Below are 26,182 nucleotides of genomic sequence, written 5' to 3'. Positions count from 1 at the left end.
ACAGAACCAAGCTAACATTACTTGCGGTGGATTCGAGCAAATCAGACTATCTGTTTCTTTGTACTTTGTGCTTCGCCTAATTACGTAACTAGGTATTAATTATTGATCAACTGCTTCAGAATCGTATTCAGAGCAAAACTATGAATGCGAAAATTATAGAGTATCATGACTAACTCTCCATCCAGCATTGTAGTGCTCAATATGCACTACACGACAATTTTCCAAGTCTGAACTAAGTCAGAAAGGAAACCCGTGACACACGAAATAGTGCACAATATCTAAACAAGGTAGTTTCTGAAAGAAACTCATACTTTCAATATGGAAAACTGTGTTTCTTCAAATATTGACCTGAATGCGGTTTCAACAGATCATAGATTGGGTGCGATTGAGACGAAGTCCCCATTTGCAAGTAATGATGGACCACAGAAGTTAGGCCAACCATACACGAATGCTAAGCCTAATTTCGGGGGCAAGGAGCGTTGCTTCACCGCGAAATCTTTTCCGGAAAACGTGAGATCACCCGATAGAGCAAGAAAGTTCTTGTGACTGACTTGGACCAAAGTTGTTCTCAAGCATTTGCTACCATAGAATGTCATCTCCCTATCGTAAGGTGCAATCAGCTCCCGTGTGGCTTCACGCTAATCGGTAAACCACAGACAAATGTTTTCTCGCCTTGCTTCTTGGCTTGCTGGTAGTAATCTTCACTTTTTCGTCATTGACATATGTGCACCGACTGCAAATGAGTGCGTCTAGAAATCGTTGAGAATCAAATTACGCGCCGGAGTGACAAAAAATAAGGAAGAAATATGTCGAGTACCATGGATGGATGGATGGATGTTATGAGCGTCCCCTTTGGAACGGGGCGGTGGGTTGCGCCACCAAGCTCTTGCTACTATACTGCCTAATATTCTACCTAGGTTAAATAATGAAAAAAGACAAAAAAAACACTATGAACTACCACGCCCAAATTTTCTGATCCCCTATTGCGAACTGTGCTTTTGTACGTCTCCGTCTTTTGTCGTTTCCCTACTTTTCTTTCACCAATCCTCCAGTCGCCTCTTACTAATGTCTATTGCGGACATGTTTGCTTTACGACTGCTCCCTCTGAACCCAAGGGCGTCAAGGAGGCCAGTGGTGCCTAAATCGACCGCTGGGTAGACGTCTTCACATTCTAATAAAACATGCGCCGTAGTTTCCCTAGTTTACCACAGCACAGAATGCCACAGAATAGGGGCTGGCGCCCTCTAGCGACGCGGGTAGTAAGACCGAGAGTTTTCGACGACAGTTTAAATCACGAAATCACGCGCACCACCGTTGCCAAACAGGAAAATTCGCTCGACACACTTGCATACAGAATTCGCGCGCTGCGATAACTGCTCGCCACCGAAAGATCTCCCGAACAGAAAACTGCTGCTCCAGCTGCAGCTCTGCGAATAATCGGCCTCTTCGACGTGTCGCACCTTCTGGTTTCAAACGCGCCGACCGCTTTTCCTCGCCGACCCTGCACCCCGTTCGTGCAGGTATGCGTGGAGAGCGAAAGACCACGAAGGAGTGCACCGCATTCCAGGCTACGACTGCGAACAACGGAACAACCTCTGATTCATGTAGCCGACAACACGTCTCACCCACGTTTTCGAAATTCCTCCGTAAGCTCGCTCTGTTCGAGACGGTGAAGATTGAGACTGACCCACAGTCACAAGCACTTTCCCCTCCAAGCCGCGTATCTCGAACCAGAGATGCGTAACTGATTGTGTAACCGTCACACCTAGGATCCGCACACATCTAGGCTTCGCGAAGCGATAACTGTTCGCAACATCTTCGAAAGATGGCACAGAAAAAAAAGAGATGTGCTTAGCTTTTGTTTCAGATGCGCAAGATCGGCCGTTCGGTCTCTTTGCCACACTTTCTACAAATGCGCCTGTCTCTCTCTTTTCTCCAGCCCACACAGGATTTTCGCACGTAGCAGGTGCGATCATCGCAAGGTAGGCTAGCCGCCGCATTCCAGGCCAATACTCTGCTTGACGATCAACAAAAGAACAGCGAAGCCGCGCCGTCTCGCACATTGGAACTGTAACGACGGCGACGACCAGCTTACCGCCAGGCACCGCACGTAACACTTCCAAAATTCCTGCCTTCTCTCCCTCTTTCTCTTTGCCCAACTCCGCGCTCCGAGATTCCATTGCCTGCCCTTTCAAGCCAGCTGCAATCTCTCGCGTATATGTGAATCCCTCACATATCGAGCCGGCAGGCGACGTCGCCCGCGTCGCGACCGCAGCGCCACGTCGCGGCGGAGACAAGACGTCCCATAACACTCGTAGGAAGCGTACATGGTCGTGCGACGGTTTCAGGAAAATAAAGACTTACGAAAATATGTGCAAGCGAGTTTGCGGGTATACGAGATAATCCGGCGTTCCGCGCGTACACACCGAGCGACCGACAGACCTCCTCGGTCGCGGGGGCAGCCGAAACAAACATGGCGATCACCGCGCACGTCTTTCCCTCTCCGCTGATGTCGCTATCACTCGCGATGTGCTGGAATTCCGCGCCCAGCTCCTTTCGGGCCGGGCGGACCATATAGCCCACCGTCGCGTCTCCCCGGCGTCGTACGTACACCGAGAAGTCGGCCTCTTCTAGATTATTTTTTAATTTTTTGCTTGTTGTTACCGATTGCCTCCGCATGTCGCCGATGTCGCCGATATTTATTTTCATCTGGGTGGGTGCTGGCTTGTGTGCGCGGGCCCACGAGCGCGAGAGTGTGGCAGGCACGCAGGGAGGAAGCACGGGCACCAGATGCGGGGTGATTTAATGGAAGAAAGGCGGCCACTGGGCATTTTAGGTTGCGGAGTGCAAGCGAAGGCATTGTGTGAGAACGGGGTCTTGCGCAACAGTTTGCTCGCTCTTTTCGCCGAGCGAAAAAGAAAGTTGGAAAGTGGAGAAGAGAGGATAAGAAGAAAAAAAAATGGCCAGGCCCACTTTTGATAGCTCGGAAAATGGATCAAACGCGATAGCATTCAGGGCAGCCTATAAGGAGGTGGCGTGCTTCGAAGTTCGCTTGGGCCTGCTCGGCACTTTGCTCTAGTGAATCTGTGGCACTCTGCGGCCATGATAACGCGCGTTCACGGAAGAATGGAGCGAGGGGTACATATTTTACGGCTGGTGGAGATCAACATCCCCGGAGGGTGAGAAGGCTGCGAACCAGTGCTTATGACCTGGGACGTGTCTGACTCGTAGCTATGGAAATAGACGCGACTACCTTACATTCAATCGCAAGGTAGACCTTAAGCCTAAAACTCCCTGAGACTCGGTAATCAAAATCTGATGCATCCTGGCTGTCGGATTCAAACTCGCGAAACTCTCTTGGACTCCAACTCGCCAAAATCGAACCAAGGCAGGCTCACGCATTCGCGGGACAAAAGTACCTTCCGGGGACCACTCAGAATCACGAAATCGCCTACTCATTCGCTGCTACGCAACTTTACTTAAAGCTAGAACTTCGTAAACCAGAAACAACACGAAAAAAAAAACGGGCGGTGATTCAGCATAGGCGTCCCCGCATCCATTCCTAGTGCCGTCAACCATTTGGATAGCGTTTATTAAACCACATCCTCGAGGCTGAGGAAGCGGCAATCGCACTCTCCAGCACCTACCAGGGCCAAGAGGCCGCTACAGCAATACTTACCGACTCGTAAGAAGCGTGCAGAAGGTACAGCAGTGCACGCATATCCACTGCGGCCATCCGCGTACTCAAGACGAGAAAAATCACCTTTTCGAGATGCTTCATTACGTGGACATCAGGTCATGAGACTGACTGGGGCGCACCACGACGGGGAACCGGACACAGTCACCAGACGCTATGGAGCAATTTTAGCAAACCAAAGAGCCCTAAGGAGGATCTGCCTCCCTCCCACAAAGACCTTAGTAGAGAGCGGTCGGTTGCCCGGAGACAACTGCAGACTAATACATACCCCTATCTGAGTCTGCTCAGCAAAATCTATCCGTCAATATATAACAATAAATGCCCGCTATGCGGGGAACACGCAACGCTTTATCACGTTACATGGGCCTGTCAAAAACCAAAGGTAGCGCCAGTACACAAAACAACAATACCGGAGCAGTGGGAGGATGCGCTGTCCTGCTCGAAGCCTGAAGAACAGCTCAAGCTGATCGACAGAGCTAGCAAGATGACAAAGGCCACAGGGGACCTGGACTGAAAGCTCCACCATCGCCGGTATACCTCCTTTGTGAAAATAAAGTTTTTCATTCATTGGAAGAGTACAAACTCGTTGATCAATACAGATGGATCATATTACGTTTGAAGAGAGAAAGATTACATTTGAAAGTAGGCGAAGACCCTGCGAGCCTAAACATGCTGGGAGGGAGAAAACACGTGGAAGCACCACACCATCTCTGACGTTGCATAATGTCGTAAGAACGGCATGATCGACGCAAAATTCGAAATGTGCGTGGTTTCCGTTATCCCCTCTGATAACTGCATGACGTTGCACTTTCAAAACAAGTATCATACTTCTTTCTTTCATTTCAAATAATACTTTGTCAATCGAAGCCAAGGTGCTATTCTGGAAAATGTCAAATTCCCAGGCGTCAAATTTCGCCATCTTGACGTTTCGATCCCATCAAAGACGGAGTAGCTGTCGCGAATGCCAATCGGAAACTACGATATGCGATTTTGACAACATGGCGGTGCCTGACCGTGTCCACAATGTTGCCAACACCGCTGTTCGTGTTTCCCTTCTGCGACCCTTTAAGCCCATCACCGCTAACTCGACACGCTCTTCAGCGCAATGCCGGCCACCCTGTCACGTTGACGGAAGTCGCTGCGCGGGGGGGGGGGGGGGAGGGGAGTCGAGTCCGCGACCTCCCGGTCAGTCTCGTGGTCGGGGGGCGGTCCAACGTACGCGCACACGAGGTGGGTTAGCGCTCCGCAGCCGGTTCAGACAGCTTCGAGCGTCGAAACAAAGCAACAAACCACCCGGGGTGAGCCAAGGGCAGCGGCGATTTGTACGCCCAAGCGCCGAGAGATCCGTTGCTTTCCCCTCCCCGCTTCCCTTCGTTCTCGCTCGCTAACGAACGCCAGCCGTCGCGAGACGCCGCGTCGCGTCTTCGGCGGTCGGTCTGTCGGTCGGCGTCCGTCGGGGTTCCGGGCGCGTCGGCCACCGTGGCGCCGGCACCGTCTCGGGCGAGCCCTCTCGCATGCCGGCCAAGGTCAGCCGCCGGCAAGGATTCCCTGCGCGTTCCAAGCGAACGCAAACTGACGCAAAGCCTCGCCGGGCTTCGCCAGTCCGTTCGTCGTCGGCGCAGGCCGCCTCGCCACCGGGGGTCGCCCCTCTCGCCCACTCTTCCGCGTATATACATACACGCCGACGCCTTCCTGGTTGGTCCCAGCGGGCTGTCAATAGAGAGTTTTAGCCCAGCGGGTTTACGGCCAGCGGAGCGGAGCGGTCTCCACCGTTGCGCCAGCGGAGCGGCGCGCGAAAAAAGAATTTTAGCCCAGCGGATCACCCGCTCGAGCGGGGTAAAGAGCGGTGAGCTCTGCTGCCCCATCTAGTGGTTCGAATAGGAATTACTGAGAAATGAAATTGAATTACGCTTGCTTTTATTATGCAAGAAATGTTGAATAAAGATATATTACATGTTCTCAGTGCATTATTTGTTAATAATGTACTGAGTATTAATGTACGGGTCAGCGCGGCAGTCGCCGTCTTCGATGCAGAACTGCCGGCGTTCATGTTCGCGGCTGCCGTCTTGCATTTCCCATACACGCCCGCGCGCCCTTACGCACGCTCGCGCGCTGCGTATACGCTCCGCTGGGGAGTGCTTTCCAGCGGGCGTAAACGCTGCTCCGTAAAACCGCTGGCCGCCTCAGCGTGGTGCGCATGCGCAGTCGCGTCTCCGCTCGCCCGCTCCGCTCCGCTGGCCGTAAACCCGCTGGGCTAAAACTCTCTAATAATTACGCGCAAGCGCGCCGCAACGCCGGACTCGGCCGCCGCGATCCGCGTGGGCGCTCAGTATACCGCGCAGTGTTGTCGAAGGTTGCGACAGCCTGGCGTCGGCGTGTCGCGGTAATAGTCTTGGAATTCGCGAAGCTCCCGGACTCGTTTAGTGTCAAAAATTGGCAGTGGCTTAGCTCGGCTATGCCAGGACATACGTAGCTAAGCTAAGGCATAGCATGGTTATCCTTGGTTAATCGTGATTTCAAGTCCAGGTTATTCAGGATGTGTGGCTATGTTGCGACGTTTAGCCAGTCGTTCGGCGCGCTGTTCGTCTGTTTCTTGGGCGATTCGTTTCCTCTTCATCTCGTTCTGATGTCGATGCCAGGCCTCCTCCTGCTTATCAGAATTGTCGCCGTCCATACTGCCGCCTCAACTGTGGTTGCGGCGCACGCGAGCTCTCCTTTTCAATCCTCCGACACGTTATCAGGCATGCGGCGCAGCTGGCGAAGCGAGCGGATGCGAGCGCAACGACGAGGAACGGGGTGTGACGAGGAACGCGGTGTGACATCATGTGCCTCCTCGGAGCACGCCCATGGCGAAATAGCAAGTTCGCGGCCAGTAAAGCTTTAGCTTTGAAAGCATGGGGAGCGTCCAGGTGCGGCGAGGGTGTGTACTAGCCACTATAGGACCGGCGCGGCGCGGCCGTTTTGTGCTCCACGATAACCGCGATCGCCATGCTGTTATCAGGGGCATTGCGAAGAAGCTGCTTCAGCACCAAATGCGCACAAAAAAAAAATGTGCACGGACAAACCGCAGACAAAGCACGTTCACAAGCATCACAAAATGACATTTCTTTTTTCGCAACATCAGCGCCATAAACACTACAAAACACCGTAATTGTGCAACGAAAGCGGCCACGGTTTAGCCTAGTATTGCACAGATTTCAGCATTGGCTTATGTATCTTGTTGCTGTGCTGTATTGCAACTGCGAGTAGCGGTTTCCCGTCGCTGTGTTCAGGGGGCGTTAGTTGTTTCTCTCGCACTCTCATTTCGCTCGTGCGCAGAGGGCATGGGAGAGCCAGTGGAAGCGAATAGTACGGCGTTTGATGGGCTTGCTTCTTCACATCAGCACGTCGCATCGTGACCTGCCCTATACCGTTCTATGCATAACAGAAAACGTATCATCATAAGCTTATTTTTATGTCCTCTGCAAGACGAAGACCTCTCACTGCTATCACTAATACCCCTGTCTTCTGCTGGCTGATTCCAACTTGCGCCTGCCAATTTCATCATTTCATCCCCCCACCTAATTTGTAATTTTCTACCGTGCTCGACTGCGGTTCCCTTCCCTTGGCATACTGTACTGTAACTGTAATGGTTCATCGGTTATCTACCCTACGCATGACATGGCCTGCCAAGCTGTATTTTTTTATTCATGTTATTTAGAATATTGGCTCTCCCGGTTTGCTCTCTGATCCGTACGGCTCAGTTCCTGTCTCTTAACTTTACGACTTACATTTTTTCTTTCCATCGCTCTTTGCACGGTCCTTAACTTCTCGAGCTTCTTTGTTAACCTCCAAGTTACTTCCCCATATGTTCGCACCGATAGAATGCAATGTTTGTAAACTTTTCTTTTGAACGACAGTGGTAAGCTGCTAAATGATGGGAAAGCTGGTAAAGCGAGAGTAAATGTACAGCGTTGTTTGTACTTCGGTGGATTCATGTTTGACTCATGCACCCGACTTATCATTATAACTGCAACTTTCACTATAGGCAGCCGGTAACCCAAGCAACCGCCTAATGGGAAAAAAATTGCCCGCTTGCTAAGGAACAAAGTCACAACAATTGCTGAGCATGCTAACACTGGCTTCTTAATGGCATATTTTTTTGCAATCAGGGAAATAAATGAATGTGTCTGGAATCCGAGGCTTTGACAAAGAAGCAGGTAAACGATAGGGAGATGTCCAGGAACATTACGAAAAACAGCAATGTCAGTTTGAAGTGGCCATCAGCTGACAAAATATCGCGCATCAACTGTACAAGCTACGTACGTTTAAAGCTTTACAGTGTCATTACTTCATAGCGTATTTCACTTTTCTGGCTATATCGGTAAGTAGTGCGTCGCATCATTAGCCGATGCTGATGCTGGTTGCATTCACAGCCTCATTTAGGCGAAAAGCGTTGAAAGTTGGAATCAGCTTTCATGGTGCTTGCAAACTTCAATTTTCAAAACATACTCGGCTCTGTTTTCTGGTTATCGCCTTGTAGTAGCTGCCGCTACAACAGGAGCTCCGTCGATGCGATGCTGTTGTGTGGCTTGTGGCTCGGAATGGAGTGAACAAATACTTACGGGCTCCAAAGTATAAATGATCATGCACCACGTGACAGCTACCGGGTGCAAGTACTCAACTATAACACATTTGCACTTGTCATTGCTAACAATACATTCTACTGCGGGCCATGTTAGATCCCGTGGACTCTGGACCATTTTCTATGAACAATGTATTTCGACCGTAGTAACATGCATTGCTATTACAGCAACCGAAAAGTTCATATTTAAAGTCTGCGAAGGCTCCGGGCACCATCTGTGGACTTGTGCAGTTCTAAACGGCTGCGTAGTTTTATTCTTTTACTCATTTCCCTCGCATCATCCCTTAATCCTCTCGCCCCTACGTAGGGTAACAAATGGAACTTGCGCATGGCAGACCCCCCTACTTTTCAGTTTCTCTCACTCTTTCTTTCTCCCTTAGAACGCTGCAGCGTACTATCGAGTCCAAGTTCACGAAAACTGCTCGAGCTCGAGGGCATTGAATTTGAACTCCAGCACAACGAGCTTTGAATGTTCGCATGGCTGTCCCTAACCTGAGGCCATTGAACTTCATTTCCAGCACGTAGAGCTTGTAGCGATGTGAGCGCGCGAGAGTTGCATCGGTAGACACTGTGATCTTCAAACCCAACTTCTTGATCCGACCGCGGCGTTAAGTTCAGGCTGTTAGCTCTAACTCGAATTTCTTTATTCAACTCGAACCCGATGAATTTGTGAGTGAGTGAGTGAGTGAGTGAGTGAGTGAGTGAGTGAGTGAGTGAGTGAGTGAGTGAGTGAGTGAGTGAGTGAGTGAGTGAGTGAGTGAGTGAGTTAGTGAGTTAGTTAGTTAGTTAGTTAGTTAGTTAGTTAGTTAGTTAGTGAGTGAGTGAGTGAGTGAGTGAGTGAGTGAGTGAGTGAGTGAGTGAGTGAGTGAGTGAGTGAGTGAGTGAGTGAGTGAGTGAGTGAGTGAGTGAGTGAGTGAGTGAGTGAGTTGCATTAGTATAGAGAGAACGAGTTCCATCTCCGGATCAGCTCTGGCTCCTTGAACATTGCACTGCTCTATCGAGCCCAAGCACAGCATCGAGTTCGTGCCGCTTGCTCGTATCTCTTCACTGCCTCTGCCTGCCTTGCCTTGCCTACCTGCATGCCTGTAACTGCCGGCCCGGCACGGAGGATCTGCCGAGTCGCCATACGCACGTGCTCGCCGATGGTCAACGCGGGCCCGGCGAATTCCGCCGTTGCTCCCTCCCACCTTGCTCCGGCGGCGCCCGTAAGACGAGAACGAAAAAAATAAATAAAGGAAAACCCGGGGAACGCAGCTCGTGCTGCCCGTCCCGAAGGGCATTTATCGTGCTCCAGGACGGCTCCAATCACGCACGCCACGCGCACCGCGAGCAGCAAAAATACGCGAGGGTTAGACGGGATAAACAAGTCACGAAAATGAGGTATGCGCGGGCGATGACGAGGAGGAGGAAATAGTCGAGCGCACCGAACGTTTCTTCTGCAGGACTCACCGAGGACGCGCGGGGCGTGATATTATAGTACGACGGTCATTACGCTGCGCCAAGAGGTCGCCAGACGGCGCCACATCGCCGCCGTTCCTTCCCGGCGGATTGGCGGAGTGGCGGTTGCCGGCGGACCCGGGAAGCTGACCGGTAAGTATTACGCTAACGTGACGGTTGGCATCGGCAGGGAAAAAGAAAAAGGCGTTGAACGTTAACGGTTGAGTTGCGGAAACAGCCCGCAGGATGGGCACAACGAAGAGGAAGCGCGCTACGTAATTGAATCGAATAGCGAAGAAATAAGTCCGAAAAGTTTTGTAATGAATCAATGCCCAGTGCCCACACTGTTAAAGCAAAATCACCCACACCTTCGCATGCGAAGGTTGTCTGATCGTTCCCAATCTGCGGCAAGTTGATTCTTCATCTACTTTCATTTCCCTTAATTCATCCTTTCTTGATTTCATTTATTAAGCACAAGTAGTTTCTTCTATATTGTCCTGGTGTCAATATTTGTTCGCTTCTTATGATATGACTAATACAAATCGGGCCCCTCGGTTCACCCCCTTTTTTCTCGTTTACTACAAATAAACAGGAGTAATGTTGTGCACACGTTGGTAGACAAGCTTCACCTAATGTCTCGTGTGTGTGCTCTTGCCCCCACCGCGAATCCCCTTGGCCTTGACGCACCCTGTCACCACTCTAGCTGTCACAAATGTTGATGATGCTTTCAATTTACCGAGTTCTTGGGTATTATGGGCGAAATGTGCGATGTGGTTATGAGAGTCCCCATAATGGGGGACTCCAGATTAATTTCGACCACCTGGGGTTTAATGTGCACCCATGGCACGGTACAGGGGCGTTGTTTGCATTTCATCCCCCATCGAGATTGTGTCACCACGGCCGGGTTTAGATCCTGTGCCATCGGGATTAGCAGCGCAACGCCAGAACCGCTATACACCACCAGGGAGTTTTGGTGGATGAAAAGCGCAGTGTAGTACACACGTTGGTGTACTACACCGCGTAGTACACACCTTCTAGTAGTACACCTACACCTCGCAGTGCACACCTCGGTGCGTACTACGAGGTGAAGTACCCGCCGAGAATGTGCCTGGGAAATCCACGGACTATAGAACATGTTTCCTTGCACTGTGACTCCCCCCCCCCCTCCCCCCCCCCCGTTGTTGATTTGGCGACAGTCCGCTGTCTAGAGCGTCAGGTTTCTGTCTTGTGTAGTTGGGTCACGTTACTAGTTTGCATGTGCAAAAGAAGAAATACCCCACGCTAAAACATTATGGGAAATGCGAACAACGCCTGAACAACCATGATGGAAGTGACGTAGACAAGGGGACAAAACGCTGTCGTTTTCGTTTGTGTTTCCATTTCGTCATTGCTTCATTTACTTCGAAGCATAATGTACCAAAACAAGCTCCACAATCTATTTATCACAAGCAACACAATAGGCAACAGGATTATGTTTGGGTGAGCGCATTACATGGGCTTTGCACTGCGCATTAGCTGTCACCTACGCAATGTATTAAAGAGCAACAAAGGCGCTATATTTTATAGTGCCATAATTGTGGCTATTTTAGGTATCTAAGCAGCTCCTGTAAAGTAGGAGACACTTCGTATAGTAAAGGCGGAAATAATTTTAAGTTCACTGAACATGAAAATGCTTTGGAGCCGACCATATACCGGGCAGCCCATAAACCTGTTCCTTCTGACGTAATCCGTAACGAAAGTGCAACCACGCACCGATGAACAACGAATTGGGAGTGAGTCAGCCTGCTTCAGGCGTTTATTCCGGAACTAAAAGGTTCGCAGCAGACTACCACGCGTTCAGATGGCTGCAATTCCCCGATAAGTTCTGGCGCTCCACGCATAGCTACGACACCACATTAAGCGTGTAAATTATCGCGAGGAACTGTTGTGCAATGGTTCTTCAATTGCAGCCAAATTTAAAAGAAGGAACCCTAAGTACGCCTACACAGACCTTGCTTATAAGCTCCATGACGCAGTCAGTCGCTATCTTAAATAACAGCTGTGGACGAACTGGACGCCAGGTGGCGATAGCAGATACGCCAAAGAGAGCCACTTCGAAAACTTCGTGTTACCTCCATCCCGTCGCGTGTGTAGGCTGCAGTCACGCGAATGCGTTTCAACGGCCCATCAGTACCGACGCCCACGGATGAGTTGAATCGTTATCGGACACCGGCACGCTTGGCTAACCGACGGCACACACACACACAAAAAAATACGGTTGCCATCAGAATACTAATTTATGTTTGGATTAACGTAAGTAGGAGTGCGCTTCAGCGAAAATAACGTAGTGGACGCGTCTGGACTCTTTCTTGGGGATTTTTAGTTTTGGCCCCACGTGTCGTTTTTCTTGAGGAAGGTGTCCCCTGGTCCTTTCGTTCACTCAACCCACGTAAACCGTATTGATTATCATGAGTGCAGCGACTTACTATATGCTACAATGCAGCATTGCTGTCGCGGCAAAAAGCATAACGTTAAAGAAGTACAGATAGTCAAAATGACTCTCTAGCCCTGCACTATGCGGCATGTCTCATAACCCGATTGTCACTTTTCGACGTTAAACGTTATGAATCATTCTATCTGCATGGTGTCTTTCTTTAGATTATTCAGAATTTTGAAAAGTCGCCTGTTGCAGACAGCAGCAGGGCCGCGATTTTGCAGCGATGCGTTCCTCTCGATTCTGTGTCACTCTTATCATTCACTGTTCATGGCCGGCCGATCCCGATGATTACGAGGGCAGAGCGCCGCTCTGACCACTGACGAAGTGACATGAGTGCGAAAAAAGAATAGCGTCGGAAAAGGCATCGCTACAAAATCGCGGCTCAGAATTCTAATCCTTCCACTGGATTAGGTGAAGAGGCGGATATTGTCTCCACACGAAACAAAAATTTGCAATCGACTATATAAAACAAGGATACAAATAAGTGATTTTACTGATTACTTTAAGGCACACATTGCACTTCACATTGTAGCTGCTGAGTTTGTAAGGCACATCGACTTGAAACGAATTCTGTGCTAGTGAAATTAGTCAAATGTTGATGGTGAGCCGATTATGCATTTTGATTTCTCGTGCAGATTATACCTGCCTCTTCAAGCAATTGAGCTCAAAGTCTAGAATCATGGTATCTGCCACAGGCTATTTCTAAATATTTTGTATTAAAAATATGGTCAGTATATTCTGTACTTGGTGACAACCTAACAATTCAGTACGAGTTCCGCACAAAGAACTACCTGAACTTTGTGCATCCGCGTTCCAAAACATAGTTCCCAAGAGGACATCGATATTGAAGAAAGTTCGCAGTGAGGTCATGGAAATAATCGAAGTACTTGGCTTGCGCTTCCTGGTGCTATTTGGCAATAGTTGACCCTTGCTCCACAAAACAACACATATCTCATCATCATCATCATCATCACCATCATCATCATCATCGCCTGTTTTGTGCATTTGTGCAAATTCCCTTGGACTTGAACTGTGGTGTATTGTCTACTACAGTCTTATGTTTTCTCTTACTGTGGTGCCCGTACGCACGATCAAAGAAGTTCTGAGGGAAACTCGCGAACCAAACAATTTGAACATATTAGAAACACAGAGGAGGGGCAGAAGCAAGACTAAAATTTTGTACGCCTGAAGATCATAAATGGATAAGTGGGACTCGAATAGCGACAAATTTCTACAACAGATTCTTGGCACGTTACAAATTTGGGTGATGACCGGGAAGCAATTGATTTGTTGTTTATGCAAAAGTACTTGGAAATAACTGGAACAGGAACGAGAACTTTCTGAGTGGCTACATTTCGTGGCTTTTATTCTCTCTTTCTTTGAGAATTCTCACACTCCAGTGCAAAATATGTGGCGTCTCGCAGTCCCGCAATACATTACAACAGCCCTGAGGTTCACGTGGAATACAAACAGCAGCTCTCATTTTAAGTTCCAACAGTAGATTCGTATGATGTCAGAAATGTGGTCGACGACAGAGAGACCATTGAATTGTTTGATTTTCCAAGAAACGCTCACGGACTGAAGCATGAGCTAAAATATTCAGCGTGGCAACTTTCCCAGTTTCTTTTTTGCCGAACTGTAATATGACAGGGCAACATATGAGATGTCATGCAGTGCGTCACCGCACAACGCATTACATCACGTGATTGCTGACAGATTTATTTGGCGAGAGAGAATGACATCACGGCTAAAATTTACTTTTCCTCTGCTAAAAAGCCGTATTTTCTCCTCTGACCGAACATGGCGAAATGATTATAAATAAATAGCGCACCTGCAGGTTGCCGCCTGATGACTGTCCGAATGCAATTTTACCTTGCTAGTGTTTAAGGTAAATAGTATTATGTAAGCTGGTTGTTTCCCTGCATTTGCATTTGCAGTAGTGCGAAAAAATCTTACATTTATTGTGTTGTCTGTAGAAAGGCGAGGGCTAATTACACCGGTGCATAACCACGATATGAATGTCTATGCGACGTATTACGCTGCATGTCGTTGGTAATGTTTTCCGACATCTGTGTGCGCGTTTCTTTGAGCGCTGCTTGTGTGTGCGAGTGTTTCTCAGTATGCAAGGAAGACCGACCTCCATCGCCAACGGAACAATTCATTTATGTTTGAAATAACTTAATGTGCCTTCAGTCACCGATCTTATTGGTTGTCGAATCCACTGAGAAGTGCTCAATTGAATTTGATGGGTGCGAAATTATCAAGTAAGATGTTTGGTCAGTGAAGAAGAGACGCAATTACTGAAGCATGCACCACAATCAACTACCGTACTTTCGAACCTGCCACATTAATGAAGCAAGTTGCGTCCCTAATCTTTCGCGGTAGCAAGCACCGTCCTTTCCTAAAAAAAGTGCGTCATCAAACATGACTTTAGACAGTGCGTCATGCCAAAAAAAAAAAGAAAAGCTTTCCGTCGACCCCGTTTCTCAGCATTCATTAGGACTGACGCTACAGACTACAGTATCTAGTGTATGCACTCCTTAGTTTCGGTATTGCTGTTTCGTGGCAGATGTTCTGTTCAGACTGCGTGCAGTTCTACCGCGTGCAATGTATCGCTTTCTTTCTTTAATATTAGCGACGGTTACGCAGATCACGGTGCGCAATCCATGTTGAAATCCCGATCCTCCTTGCGATAGAACAGCGAATGCCAGTTGAAGCATGACGTCCTTTCGCGTGCGAGCTTACAGCTATCCTATTTCGAACGGTTCTGGGAACAGCGGTCTCTAGGCCTAAGCGTATCTGCCTTGCACCGACGCCTACTTGCTATTCAGTGCCGTTGTTCTCCGAATTGTCTCACGATGAGTTGCGCAACAAGTGGCGCTCTGACTAAGCGATCGTATTGTCATTCTTCTTGCGTCTCGTCGTTCCATTCGGTACGATATAGCATACTTATTAGTGTCCTGCAAAAAGAAAATTGCGCCACGGTGTGTTAACTGCCAACGTCTCGACTACGGAAAGCGATGTTGGGAAGTGCGTGCAACAGGGGGTGTAACCGAGCAACGTGATGTGGTGTACACGCGCCGGTGTATCTGAATGACGGAGGTAGTGCGGCCTCGCTGGCTGCGAAATGAACAGTTGCAATAGCTTCTTTTTTTCAGGAAGTGCACTAACGATGCTCATTTAACCTTGGTAAGTCTGCGCTACGTGCCAACTCAGTCCTTTTCATTGCACCTCAGAAACTTACGCGGCGTGAGAAAACTGAGGAAGTAAAACGAAACGTCTCAACAAAAAGGTTAAAAAGTATTAAAACGATCTTATTTTGTTATAGCGCAAGCTTCACACGGACAACAGAAGGCACATCTGAGACACACAGCGCTTGTGTGTCAGATGTGTCTTCTGTTGTCCGTGTCAAGCTTGCGCTATAACAAAATAAGATATGCCGTACCAACAAGCCCCTATTGCTATCCACATTAAAACGATGATCTGGCGTGTATTTAGCGAGAACTAGTTTGACTGGTCCTCCTCTTCCTCCTTTTTTGGACACGACACACTGTTTAAAGTGGCGATAAAGAGAACACTGAATCGGTGTTTAGTCATAAAGTGTTACTGAACAATTCTGTTTTCATTAATTTCGTGGTGATAGGTTGAACATTAGAAGACAAAATGATGGTCAAAGTTTCGTTCTTCGAACTGCGCGAGGAACAACCCTGGGCCAGCACGTCAGCGTGATGTCACAGATTCCATCGTATATTTTTGTTGCGTTTCAGACACGGTGGTTAAGTAAAAGTTATTAAAACTACTTTGGTTCCGCCTTTGACTCTTTCAGAAATGTGATGCAGTTGATCTTTACCGAGAAAAATGAAACTAGGTTCGAGTAGACGGTGTCTAAAATCCGCGAATGCGATGGCTGACTGATGCGGCTGCTTCAAAATGGGGCCGCCACCAGGCATTTCTTTTTGTGTCTTTTCTAACTTATTAGGCCTCCTTGAGCAAATATAGTGGATTTAGCGGTATTCTCGAAGCATCGTTTACTAAAACTCAATTTGATTTTTTCCTTAGTCTTCCTTTAAAAAAGAAAAGTTAGGCTTTCACGTTGCCCCATTCCAATGTATATTTTTCTTCGACATTTTTTTTCTTTCTGCTACGTGAAATGAAATTGTGTTTGGAAGAGAATACGCCAGCCTAAGCAGCCACCTCTGTGTAAGAACTGGTGGGTGATAAGTTCTGAGATCCGGATTGCATTCCCACAGTTACTTAGTAAGATCAAAGATTGGTTCACCAGGTTCTGCGTGATTAAAAATGCAGCAGCGCGTCTCTGGACCCCGACATGCAACCGCAGAGCAAAGAAGTACAAGCGCTGTCCATGCCTCATCTCATTCTGGCATAAGAACTTGCCCTTGTCTGCTCTTCCGTTTATCTCCTCGTCCACAGTCGTGCTGTTACATTTCAGACATAGGGTTACGCCGGCCTATGTGTCAAGTGACCTAAATAGCTAACCGAGCCCGCTTCGCCAAGGCTTCGCGTTAGAGAAAAAGATGTACGGGTCGCCTTGCTAACCAGTTCCAACTTGTCGTCACAACCTTGTAAGCAGGACCGTGCGTCACCTCAAGCAAGCGCGTGAATCCTCGAGCGAGAGAAGCGAAATGTGCCAAGTACTCCTTCTCATCAGTCGTGCATACAAATTTCTCCGCGATCGTCGCCGAGACACGACGAGATTTTGCCAGCTGTGATTTATCTGCGTTGCTTCCTGTTTAAAAGAGCAGGAAGCTTAGATGACTCGGTGATTCACGATATCAGAGGAAGAGCGCCAGCAGAGGCACAGTACCAACGAACGCCGCGTAGCACGGTGCCGTTACGCGACAAGAATCGAAGAGCAGAGAGTCGGCCGGGTTTGAATTGATTGCTACGGGCCCCCAGCGTTGAAAACAGCGAGGCAACATCAGCGCCGTAACACACAGCCTAGCGAGCGGTGGGGGGCAGTTTTCAGCGGCACATGCTCATTATTTCGCGTCATCGTTTCTACGCTCGTCTATAGGTACATGTGTCCAGATTCTCGACTCGCTTGGATTACGGCCAGCGCTCGTGCTTGTTGGACCCAGCGTGCTAGAACACACCACAAACGCATAAGCTTCTCCAACGCGCGTGGGTATGGCCACAGCGCGGATGCACCTATAGAGGCTAAAGCGAACGTTGCTATATAGACGCGCGTATGTTAGCATCCAGAATGGCGTACTATTCTTGTGGCCTCTTTATCGGACGGTGTGAGTATACTTCAGCTCTGCACTCAAACTGCCGTAACACGTCCTGGCCGGTGCTGGTTCCCCATAGTAACCACAAAATGAAGCCAATAAACAAATAAGCCGCAGGAGGTCATCCTGGGGCTTCCAATGAAATCATATAGATAGTGTCACGTGCGCATCCGGTTGCTTTTAGCCAGTGACCGTCTTTTTTTTCCAGGCACCAATGAAGCCTCTAAACAAAAAGCACACGGGAACGCAAACACACGCACAAAGCACAAGCGACAAACGTTCCAAGACTGCAGCATACACAACGTCCTCTCTTTTTTTCTAAACCCCCTCTTCCCAGTAGGGCCTGCGTATATATCGCCTTCCTCTCGGCGCACGCATGTTCACTATTGCGCACAAGTGCACACTCCTATAATATCCTATAATATTTTCGACTAAGCGGGAGAGTTTCGCAGTTCTGATCCGCTTACTTGGCTGAACCTATGCGGAACGACGTTAACGTGTTCTACTTCGTGGAAATTACCCGGAATGAAATTATGATTCATACAATATGAAGTGGCAAAGAGCTCCACCGAGGAAAGAGCCAAAGCTCAACGACAATCCATGTTTAGGAAGTTAACAGCGCAAAACAGACAAGGACGAAGGAAAAGAAGAACGCGACACTGGCGCTGTGATGGTGTTCTTCTTTTCCTTCCTCCTTGTCTGTTTGGCGCTGTTAATTTCCGAAACATGAATCACCACCAACTCGCCAAAGTTTCTCTTCGAGTACAGTCAACGACAATCGTTTCGCATAGGTCCAACTTAGTAAGCGGAACATTTTTTAAAAAATATGTTGCACTTAGTTGAACCTATCCGTAGCGAGACTGTAGGCGCAGAGAGATCTGCGCGTGGGCCGAATACTCAGGGCAGGGTTTTCGGCGCTGCGTATCGGTCAAAACAACGATGACCCCACGCTACCTCTTCTCGGATAGCATAGAGGAAGTGAAGAAAGAAAGAAAGAAAGAAAGAAAGAAAGAAAGAAAGAAAGAAAGAAAGAAAGAAAGAAAGAAAGAAAGAAAGAAAGAAAGAAAGAAAGAAAGAAAGAAAGAAAGGAAGAAAGAAAGAAAGAAAGAATATTAGGACTGCCGAAGGCGTCGTCACCTTAGTACTCTCGGGGCGGCGCCGTCCTTGCTCACTTCGTGGACGTCGTTCGCACCGCACCGGGCGGAAGAGATTGCGAGCTTTCGGACCTGATCAACATGCAGCTCTTGTTGGCCGCACGTCCTCGCACGTGCCGCGAGACTGGTTCGGACGAGCGACAGAGACCGGCGGGGGGCGCGCAGAGATAGCGACGATCGGCGCTGCAACACCCCGGTGCCGCTATGATTCATGCCTCCGCCACACCACGCAGTCAGTATACGGCTAGCCACGAAACTGCCGGTGCACCCGTTGCGGTTGATTCTCGGGCAGCGGGTACGCGGGAACGGCCGGTTGAGCGACTAGGTATACGGAGAAGCGAGATCGCCGGGGATAGTCGAGCCCCTTATGGTTAAGCACCACCTCGAACCGCTGCCTAACCATCGCCTTTACTCCATAAAATCATCATCATCATCATCATCATCATCATCATCAGCCTGGTTACGCCCACTGCAGGGCAAAGGCCTCTCCCATATTTCTCCAACACTCCATAAAATGGGTGACCATAAATGGGACCCGCCGTGGTTGCTCAGCGGCTATGGTGTTAGGCTGCTGAGCACGAGGTCGCGAGATCGAATCCCGGCCACGGCGGCGGCATTTCGATGGGGGCGAAATGCGAAAACACCCGTGTACTTAGATTTAGGTGCACGTTAAAGAACCCCAGGTGGTCGAAATTTCCGGAGTCCCCTACTACGGCGTGCCTCATAATCAGAAAGTGGTTTTGGCACGTAAAACCCCATAATTTGTAACCATAAATGGGTATAGCGCGCACAGGAACGTCTTTGGTACGCCAACGCTCGTCAATAGAGCGTATGACACTGAACACGCGCTTGTTCATTTGTTGTTCGTGTTCCTGCTGCTGTTAACGTTGCTGCGTTCTTGCTGCGACTGTCGTCGTGGATGATTGTGGCGATGATGATGGTAGTGATGATTTGCTGCCATCAACGAAAACGCACGAACCACACATCGAGTGTCATATGAGAGTTTATGCGCGCTACGGGGTCCTACTTGCAGCTTGCGCTAGCCGTATAATGTTTATTGTCATAGCCGAAAGAACGTTTCTGATTCACGCGGTATACTGCTTTTATTGTTACTTCACTTCATAGGTCCGTGTGTGCGGTATTGTGAATTAATTGTCCTCTGAAACCATGTACTATGCGGCGATGCCATTCCTGTAGGGACAGTGATGAACGACAAATAAATGAATAAATAAAAGTATACAGGTTACCTTTGTAGGTGGATGAACTGTTGCACTGTTCTTGCTGCGGCTGTCGAATTCGTCATCGAGTATGATGATGATGATAGCGATGTTATTGTAACCACCAAGGAAAAAATCACGACACACGCATCCAGTGTCATCTAAGACAGGGAACGTTTGTACGGCATATGGCAGTTCTTGCACCTTTCGGAAGTCCTGGAGATCTGGTTTGTCGCATGCCGAACTACACCCAGAAACTTTCGCAAACGTGTCGCTATGCAAGAAGTCATGGCTTCCCTAGACCGAAGCCTTACAAACGCTTTACTATGTCCGAGCTCAGTACTTCTATACTATCGGCAATATCCGACTCATGTTCCTGCACGCTTCGAAAGTTCCGCCCAGCACAATGCGCCTCTGTGTAACCGATACCTACCACGCGCCGCCACCGTCACCGGACGAAAACAGTTGCGGAACTTCCTTACAGTCTTTCATTCCAAAAGGAAACCCAAGTAAGATTATCCGCAAATAGGAGCCTAAACCACGCGAACTCCGGTGCATAGTAACGAATCTGGCATCGCCGATCAGAGACGACGCAAGACCACCAGGCCGAGTCCACTCTCTGCAACTTCCCACTCGTGAAGTCGTATTTTCGCGCACGGCATCCACGGTGGCTTTCTTGCGGCAGCGGCGTCCCCTGCCGCTACTACGCGAGAACGACCGTTGAACTATCCTATAAAGCTTCGTTGTACAAAAAGGAAACTCCCAAGTAAAATCGTCGCGCGAAATCGGAGCTGAAAAAAAAAACCTGCGAGAACTGCGAACCATGGCGTCTACGAACCCGACGAGAGAGGACATGGTGGCGAGTCCACTTTCGGCGACTTCCCGCTCACGAAGTCCCCCCCCCCCCCCCCCAACTTCCGTGCCCGCGCGCGTCTCCCAAAAAAAACTGCCCCGCTCGGCCCTCTCTCCCGAGAAGACTTCGCATCACGCCGTTCCTTTACGCGGATGTGGCAGATCGACCGGCTCTACACAGCGGTGGTGGGACTACCAGGAGGAGAATCTGGAATGCTGTCCCCGCGCAGTTAACGTCCAGCCGTACACACGTACGCATACCGTGTAATGGTCGCGGCGAGTGGCACGGTGGGGTCTTCCTATAACGGCCCCGTATACACGGCGTGTCGCACACAGGGCGTGTAGCGAGCGTGGAGCTACGCAGTTGCAGCTGTTGCCACGGCGGACGCGGAAGGGAGATAAGCTGGTACGCCGGAGCCCAGTACGGGCGCTGCCACTAGTTCCCCAGTGGCACACTGTCGGACCCTTTACGGCCTTGCCTTGGCTCGCGACTGGTCGCCCACGAACAAGACGCCAGGCCGTTCTTGCGTTTTTTTTTCTTTTTGCTGGGGGAAGGGGGAGGGGGGGGGGCTATCCAGAGGGATCATCGTGCGTATAGAAGGAGTACAGCGTCGCCTGGTCTGGAGGCGGTCTCGGCGCGACGTCGCACCCCGTTCACGGTCGTTGGCTGTGGACGGCCCCGCCTTGATAAGGGAACAGTGTAGGCGAGGAGCACCTGCTTGTTTTCTTGAGTGTTGTTTGGGAACCCATATTGCGGAACTGTGCCTGCCTGTGTACGCGATGCTGTTAAAGTTGTCTTCCGGGTGTGGAATAGAAGCTCCGAACTGCCGTGTGCATGCCATGCATGTAAGTTTGGGTTAGAGCAGAACACTGTAAACGACGCCATCCGCAGGCCTCGGGTGGGATGTCAACGTTTTACGCTCAGGCTCTCCAGGTCACGGATCTTGAGGACGTGGTTACCGTTCTATCAGTACTCGAATAGGCGGTGTCCAAAACACGACATGTGTAACGTGTTTGCGGCTCCCAAAATCACTTCCGCCGCATTCAACCAGCAAATGCGAAGGCTTTAAGATCTGCATTTTATATCCAGAGGGCGACACGCTATGTGGCGTGAATTGGGACACCACCTGTACGACACTTATCGGAGTGTCATTTCCTAGTGTTATACAATCGGTCAGGTTAAAAAGCTGCGTGTTCGAAAAAAAGAAACAACTAGAACAGGCACATCGAAATCAAAAGGAACACTTCTTAATTTGACACTTAATTGACACTTCTTAATAGTAATCGTCTGTTTCGAAGAATATTTCGAATGTCGCGAGAACTTCAACCCGCCATTACTCTTACACGCCCAGAAACCCGCGCCCACAAAGTTTGCCGTTATGCCAGTTGGCCCATACGTCTGCACGCAGTAGCAGTAGCAGACGCGGCGCGCTGGAGGTCGTCGACTGCAAGACAACGACATATGCGTCGTCTGTGCCTCTTCTCTGGCAGCGAAAACGCACCTGCCATTTTATCGCCGCGAACGAGAGCGCGAGAGTGACAGGGTGGAATAGAAGACTCTCACTTCGTTCCCTGGGTCTGTGTGTGAGCCGCGTCCTGATACGCGTTTGTTTAAACTTGCCACATAAAAGCGAGATCCGCACGCTCTGCCATCGCCTGGCCGGCCGCGGCGTCATTTACGAGACAGCTTGACAAGCGGTGGGAGGTTACGCATTCGAGGCTGCATTACGGGGACGCGGCAAGGGGCCATTGTGGATCGCGTGCTCCGCGCGCGATCCGCCAAGGAGTGCTTCCGGCCTATCTCTCGCTATAGCCTCGGGGGCGCACTGCCTTTTGTCCGTCGTGACAGTTGGAACGACGGACTCGCGGCCGCTTGCTATATAAGCAACGACGGCGCGTCGCATTGTGTGCGTTAGTCGTCGTTGCTGGACGACGCGTAGTTGACAGTCTGTTTAGCGACTCGGCGGCGAACAGGCCGGGTCGCCAGGTCGCTCGGGCGCCTCTCTCCGCTAACTGCTTGACGTTTCTGGGCGAAACGATTGTACTGTCTAGGGCAGGCATGGTTGCCGTTTGTTCTTCGTTCGGACTTGTTTGCATTGGAGGCATCACAATGCAAACACTTCTTTTGTCCCAAGAACTGATCGGAATGCATTGCGGATTGGGTCGTGAGGACCTTGTATCCTTCAAACAATCGTTCTCTCTGTCTGATTTTTTTTTCGCTTCCTGTTCTGCGCTCCTTAAGGGAAGAGCCGTGCAACGAGGAATTTCCAGACACCCACGCCATTTGCTGTCGCGTAGAGCAGTCTTTGTCTTACCGCGCTATGCTTGAAATGCGAGACCCTCGGCGTGCCCGACACATGTTGTAATCCAGGGACGGTTCGCGGCGTTCTTTCAAGGGTTGCATATCAATCCCACAGTTAGCTAGATGTATCAGCTTCAAATGACCGACTACGTCGGCTGATGGATGTTCGTTAACTGAAACAGGTTGGCTGCTTGGTTGGTTGACTAGTTGAAATGCTCGATTCAGGGAAGTTGTGGCTGTGTTGGCCTGACCATCCGGACTGGTAGTTGGTATGCATGATCGTCGTCTTTTTGAAGTGGTTCGAAACGCACCACAACATGCTCATTCGTCAATTCAATGTCCTCTTACAAAAGTAGAGAGAAAACAGGAAAGGTGGGGAAGTCAACCAGACGCGTGTCCCGTTTGCAACCCTACGCAAGGAGAATGAAGTATTGGTAGAGAAATAAGCGATAGAGAATGAAGGAGGCAGCCACAGTGCGGAGACGTAGGGCTGCCCATTGCACCTACAAACGGTCACTTAGGCAAGCGGATTTCAGAAAGTGTGGCAATGCCCGAGTTGCTTCGTCATACTGAAGTCTATGAGGCCACAATCCATGAATCTTTGAAAATTGTGTAGAGTCTAGCTGGTTTGACATAGGGCAAAGAAGGTCACACTCGATGTCATAACGAGTACAACACAAGGCATTTCGGATTTCTTCTTCACCGCTGCATCAATCGCACATGTCAGTGTATGTAATTTCACTGAGGAAAGAATACGCTTTCGAAAGAACCACTCATATACAGAAGCACCGCAGTGAAGTTGCATCGCTACGGAAAAGGTGCGATGGCATCTGCAGCTTAAAGGAGAGGTAAAGTCTGCGGAGGCGACAAATCCACGCGCTCTAGTTGTTCCAGGAAGGTTGCGTCTTTGTATGAGCAGACAAATAAAGATATCTTGTAGCATCCCTTCTTGACAAGCGCATGGGAACCATGCGGTTTGCTTTGCGGACTGAACCGGAAGCTTCATCAGCAAAGACGTTACGGACGATGCCACCGCAACCCGGCAGTCATTTGAATGCAACGTAATGTTCCTCACACGAAGCCTGACTGAGGGATTGCCTAATATCAGATACCGACTGCTGATGTCTCCTGCGTCGTGGGGCTGGCTGTAAACATTCAAGGAGTACCTTCGCTTCACAAAATGCGACCTAATTTCAAGGCTGAGTTTGCAGGTTGTAACTGACAGCAGCCCGTAGGGCTGAAATCCTCGCCTTTGGCTTCATCATATGGGACCTTTTGAACATGGCACATGTATAGCCATGATGACAAGAGCACATGTATAGCTGGTGAAGGACCACAATCCGTTAGCGTAAATTGGCGCCATCAACCAATGCCCTTCGTCCAGTAACTGTGCCATCTGTTGTAGGGCCACTATTGTAGTGTCGGCCGTCCTCGGAATTTCCGATATCTTCAGGCGCACCTGTGGTTGTCAAAGGCCTCACAGGGGTGACAAAGATCATGCTGCTATTGTAAAAGTCAGCGGAAGGCAGAACCGCTGACGTACAACTTCCGAACATGTGGTTTGAGGTCTGTGCGCCGGAAAAGCAGCCATGTAGTGACTCGGGACTCGAGAGTGATGTCGAATGTGCGATCTGTGACTGTCAGCTGCGACACAAAGGTTTCGAGCGATTATGAATTGTTGCACAAGTTAACGGGCACCGTGGTAGCACTAAACAGGTGCGTTATGCCTGGCTTAGCAGACTCTGAAGAATGATAGCATTTGTTTTGCATGTATTTGCCAAAACCAGCAGGCTGTAACTTAAAGCGCCAAAAAGAGAGCTCTGTAGAGCTACAGCAGGGAGTGCCAATGAGCCGAAGGTTTTCCCGCACATTAACATCTCTACATCTGCAGTGGAAGTAAGCGTCCTCTTGAGGTAGGAGCAGTGGGCCTCCACAGGAAGCCCCTGTCAGTGATCATACCTAGAAAGGGATGTGTCTTGTGGCACGACAAACTCTGTCCGTGCACGAATACAAGGCGCGCTGTTGTGGATTTGAGCACAAGCCTGATTTATGCGCCTTTTTTGTTGCAGACACTCGGGCATCAAATGTGTGCCGAGATAGTGACGCTTGGTCGTGTATCAATGCGAACATAAATAGATGCGCCTGCTTTCGCACTTTCATAGCGTACTTCGGGGTGCGCAATGCGCTGCACATACTCATGTGCACAGACACTCTCATGCATGCACAAAGAAATATATGAGCATGGTGGCCTAAAGTGTATGAAGGGTTAAGCGTCCTGGGCCACTCTGCTGTACACCAACTGTGTGAGAGATAGGGTACGACTCCTCTTGTGCTATTGGCTTATCACACGTTCAAATGTTCATCTGCCCTTGAAATACATTCCTGGAAGCGCTACGGAGCCGACAAGACAAATCTCTGCTGCTTCAGGGTTTCGGCGCCGTTAATCAGTTTACACGCATGCCGACAAGATTTACGGAATGCCCCCGAAAGAAAGAATACAAAAGCAGCTGAACATTTCTCTCACCAAGAAGCCGACAAAGCTCGCTGAAGCACGACCACACGCGACAAGACGGATTCTGCAACGCATCGCCAAAACAAACTCTCCGTGCCAATAAAAAAAAAAGAGAACCTGCTCCACTCCGGCACGCTTCATCTCCAGCTGAGAAAGAGGTGTTAAATCTTAGCACCCGGACAAGACCTACCTTTCGCTGGCGCCAACGAATCTCGTCAGACCTTGTTACGTCACGCCACCCAGCGCGCAGCCACTCGCTCATCCTCGCCGCGTGCCAAATTGAAGAACAACCTTTTTGACTTCGATTCGACGAGAGGGACAACTGCCAAACCGGCGGTGGAAGAAGGGGCCGCAGGGAGGGCACTCTCCTGCTACGAACGTGAATCTTCTCTACTTTTTTTAAGGTCACCGCTCTCGACCGACTGCGCATTGACCAGCGACAGGACGTCACGCAGAGCGCGAGCAGACGACGACCGTCTGTTCCAATCGCGCAACAGGCCGCCACTTCACATACAAACGCACACACACCCCTTTCTCGCCTGGGATGAAGCATTCTAGACGTCTGCTTTCAAATGTGCGCTGCCAATGCGAAGCAGACGACGTGAACATTTTCAACCGGCATACACCGCGCGCGCGCAGTTCTTCACATGCCGGAGATGTGA

The 26,182-nt window shown here is 49.7% G+C and overlaps 2 protein-coding genes across 10 annotated transcripts in view; one reads left to right on the top strand and one right to left on the bottom strand.

The window, feature by feature from the left end:
• LOC135921697 (uncharacterized) overlaps positions 1 to 26,182 on the top strand; it is a 381,860-nt gene that overhangs the window by 90,456 nt on the left and 265,222 nt on the right. The window contains exon 2 of one of the 8 annotated variants that reach the window (XM_070527013.1): positions 9,764 to 9,911. The exons of the other annotated variants lie outside the window; for them this stretch is intronic. The gene's annotated coding sequence lies outside the window, so the exon portion shown is untranslated. The remainder of the gene's footprint in view (positions 1 to 9,763; positions 9,912 to 26,182) is intronic. 8 annotated transcript variants of the gene reach the window in all.
• LOC135921704 (ras-related and estrogen-regulated growth inhibitor-like protein) overlaps positions 1 to 26,182 on the bottom strand; it is a 60,661-nt gene that overhangs the window by 25,579 nt on the left and 8,900 nt on the right. The gene's annotated exons all lie outside the window — the stretch shown is intronic.

Source organism: Dermacentor albipictus, chromosome 10 (genome assembly GCF_038994185.2).
Source record: "Dermacentor albipictus isolate Rhodes 1998 colony chromosome 10, USDA_Dalb.pri_finalv2, whole genome shotgun sequence".
NCBI lineage: Eukaryota > Metazoa > Arthropoda > Arachnida > Ixodida > Ixodidae > Dermacentor > Dermacentor albipictus.
This window is presented reverse-complemented; position numbering and strand designations above follow the sequence as displayed.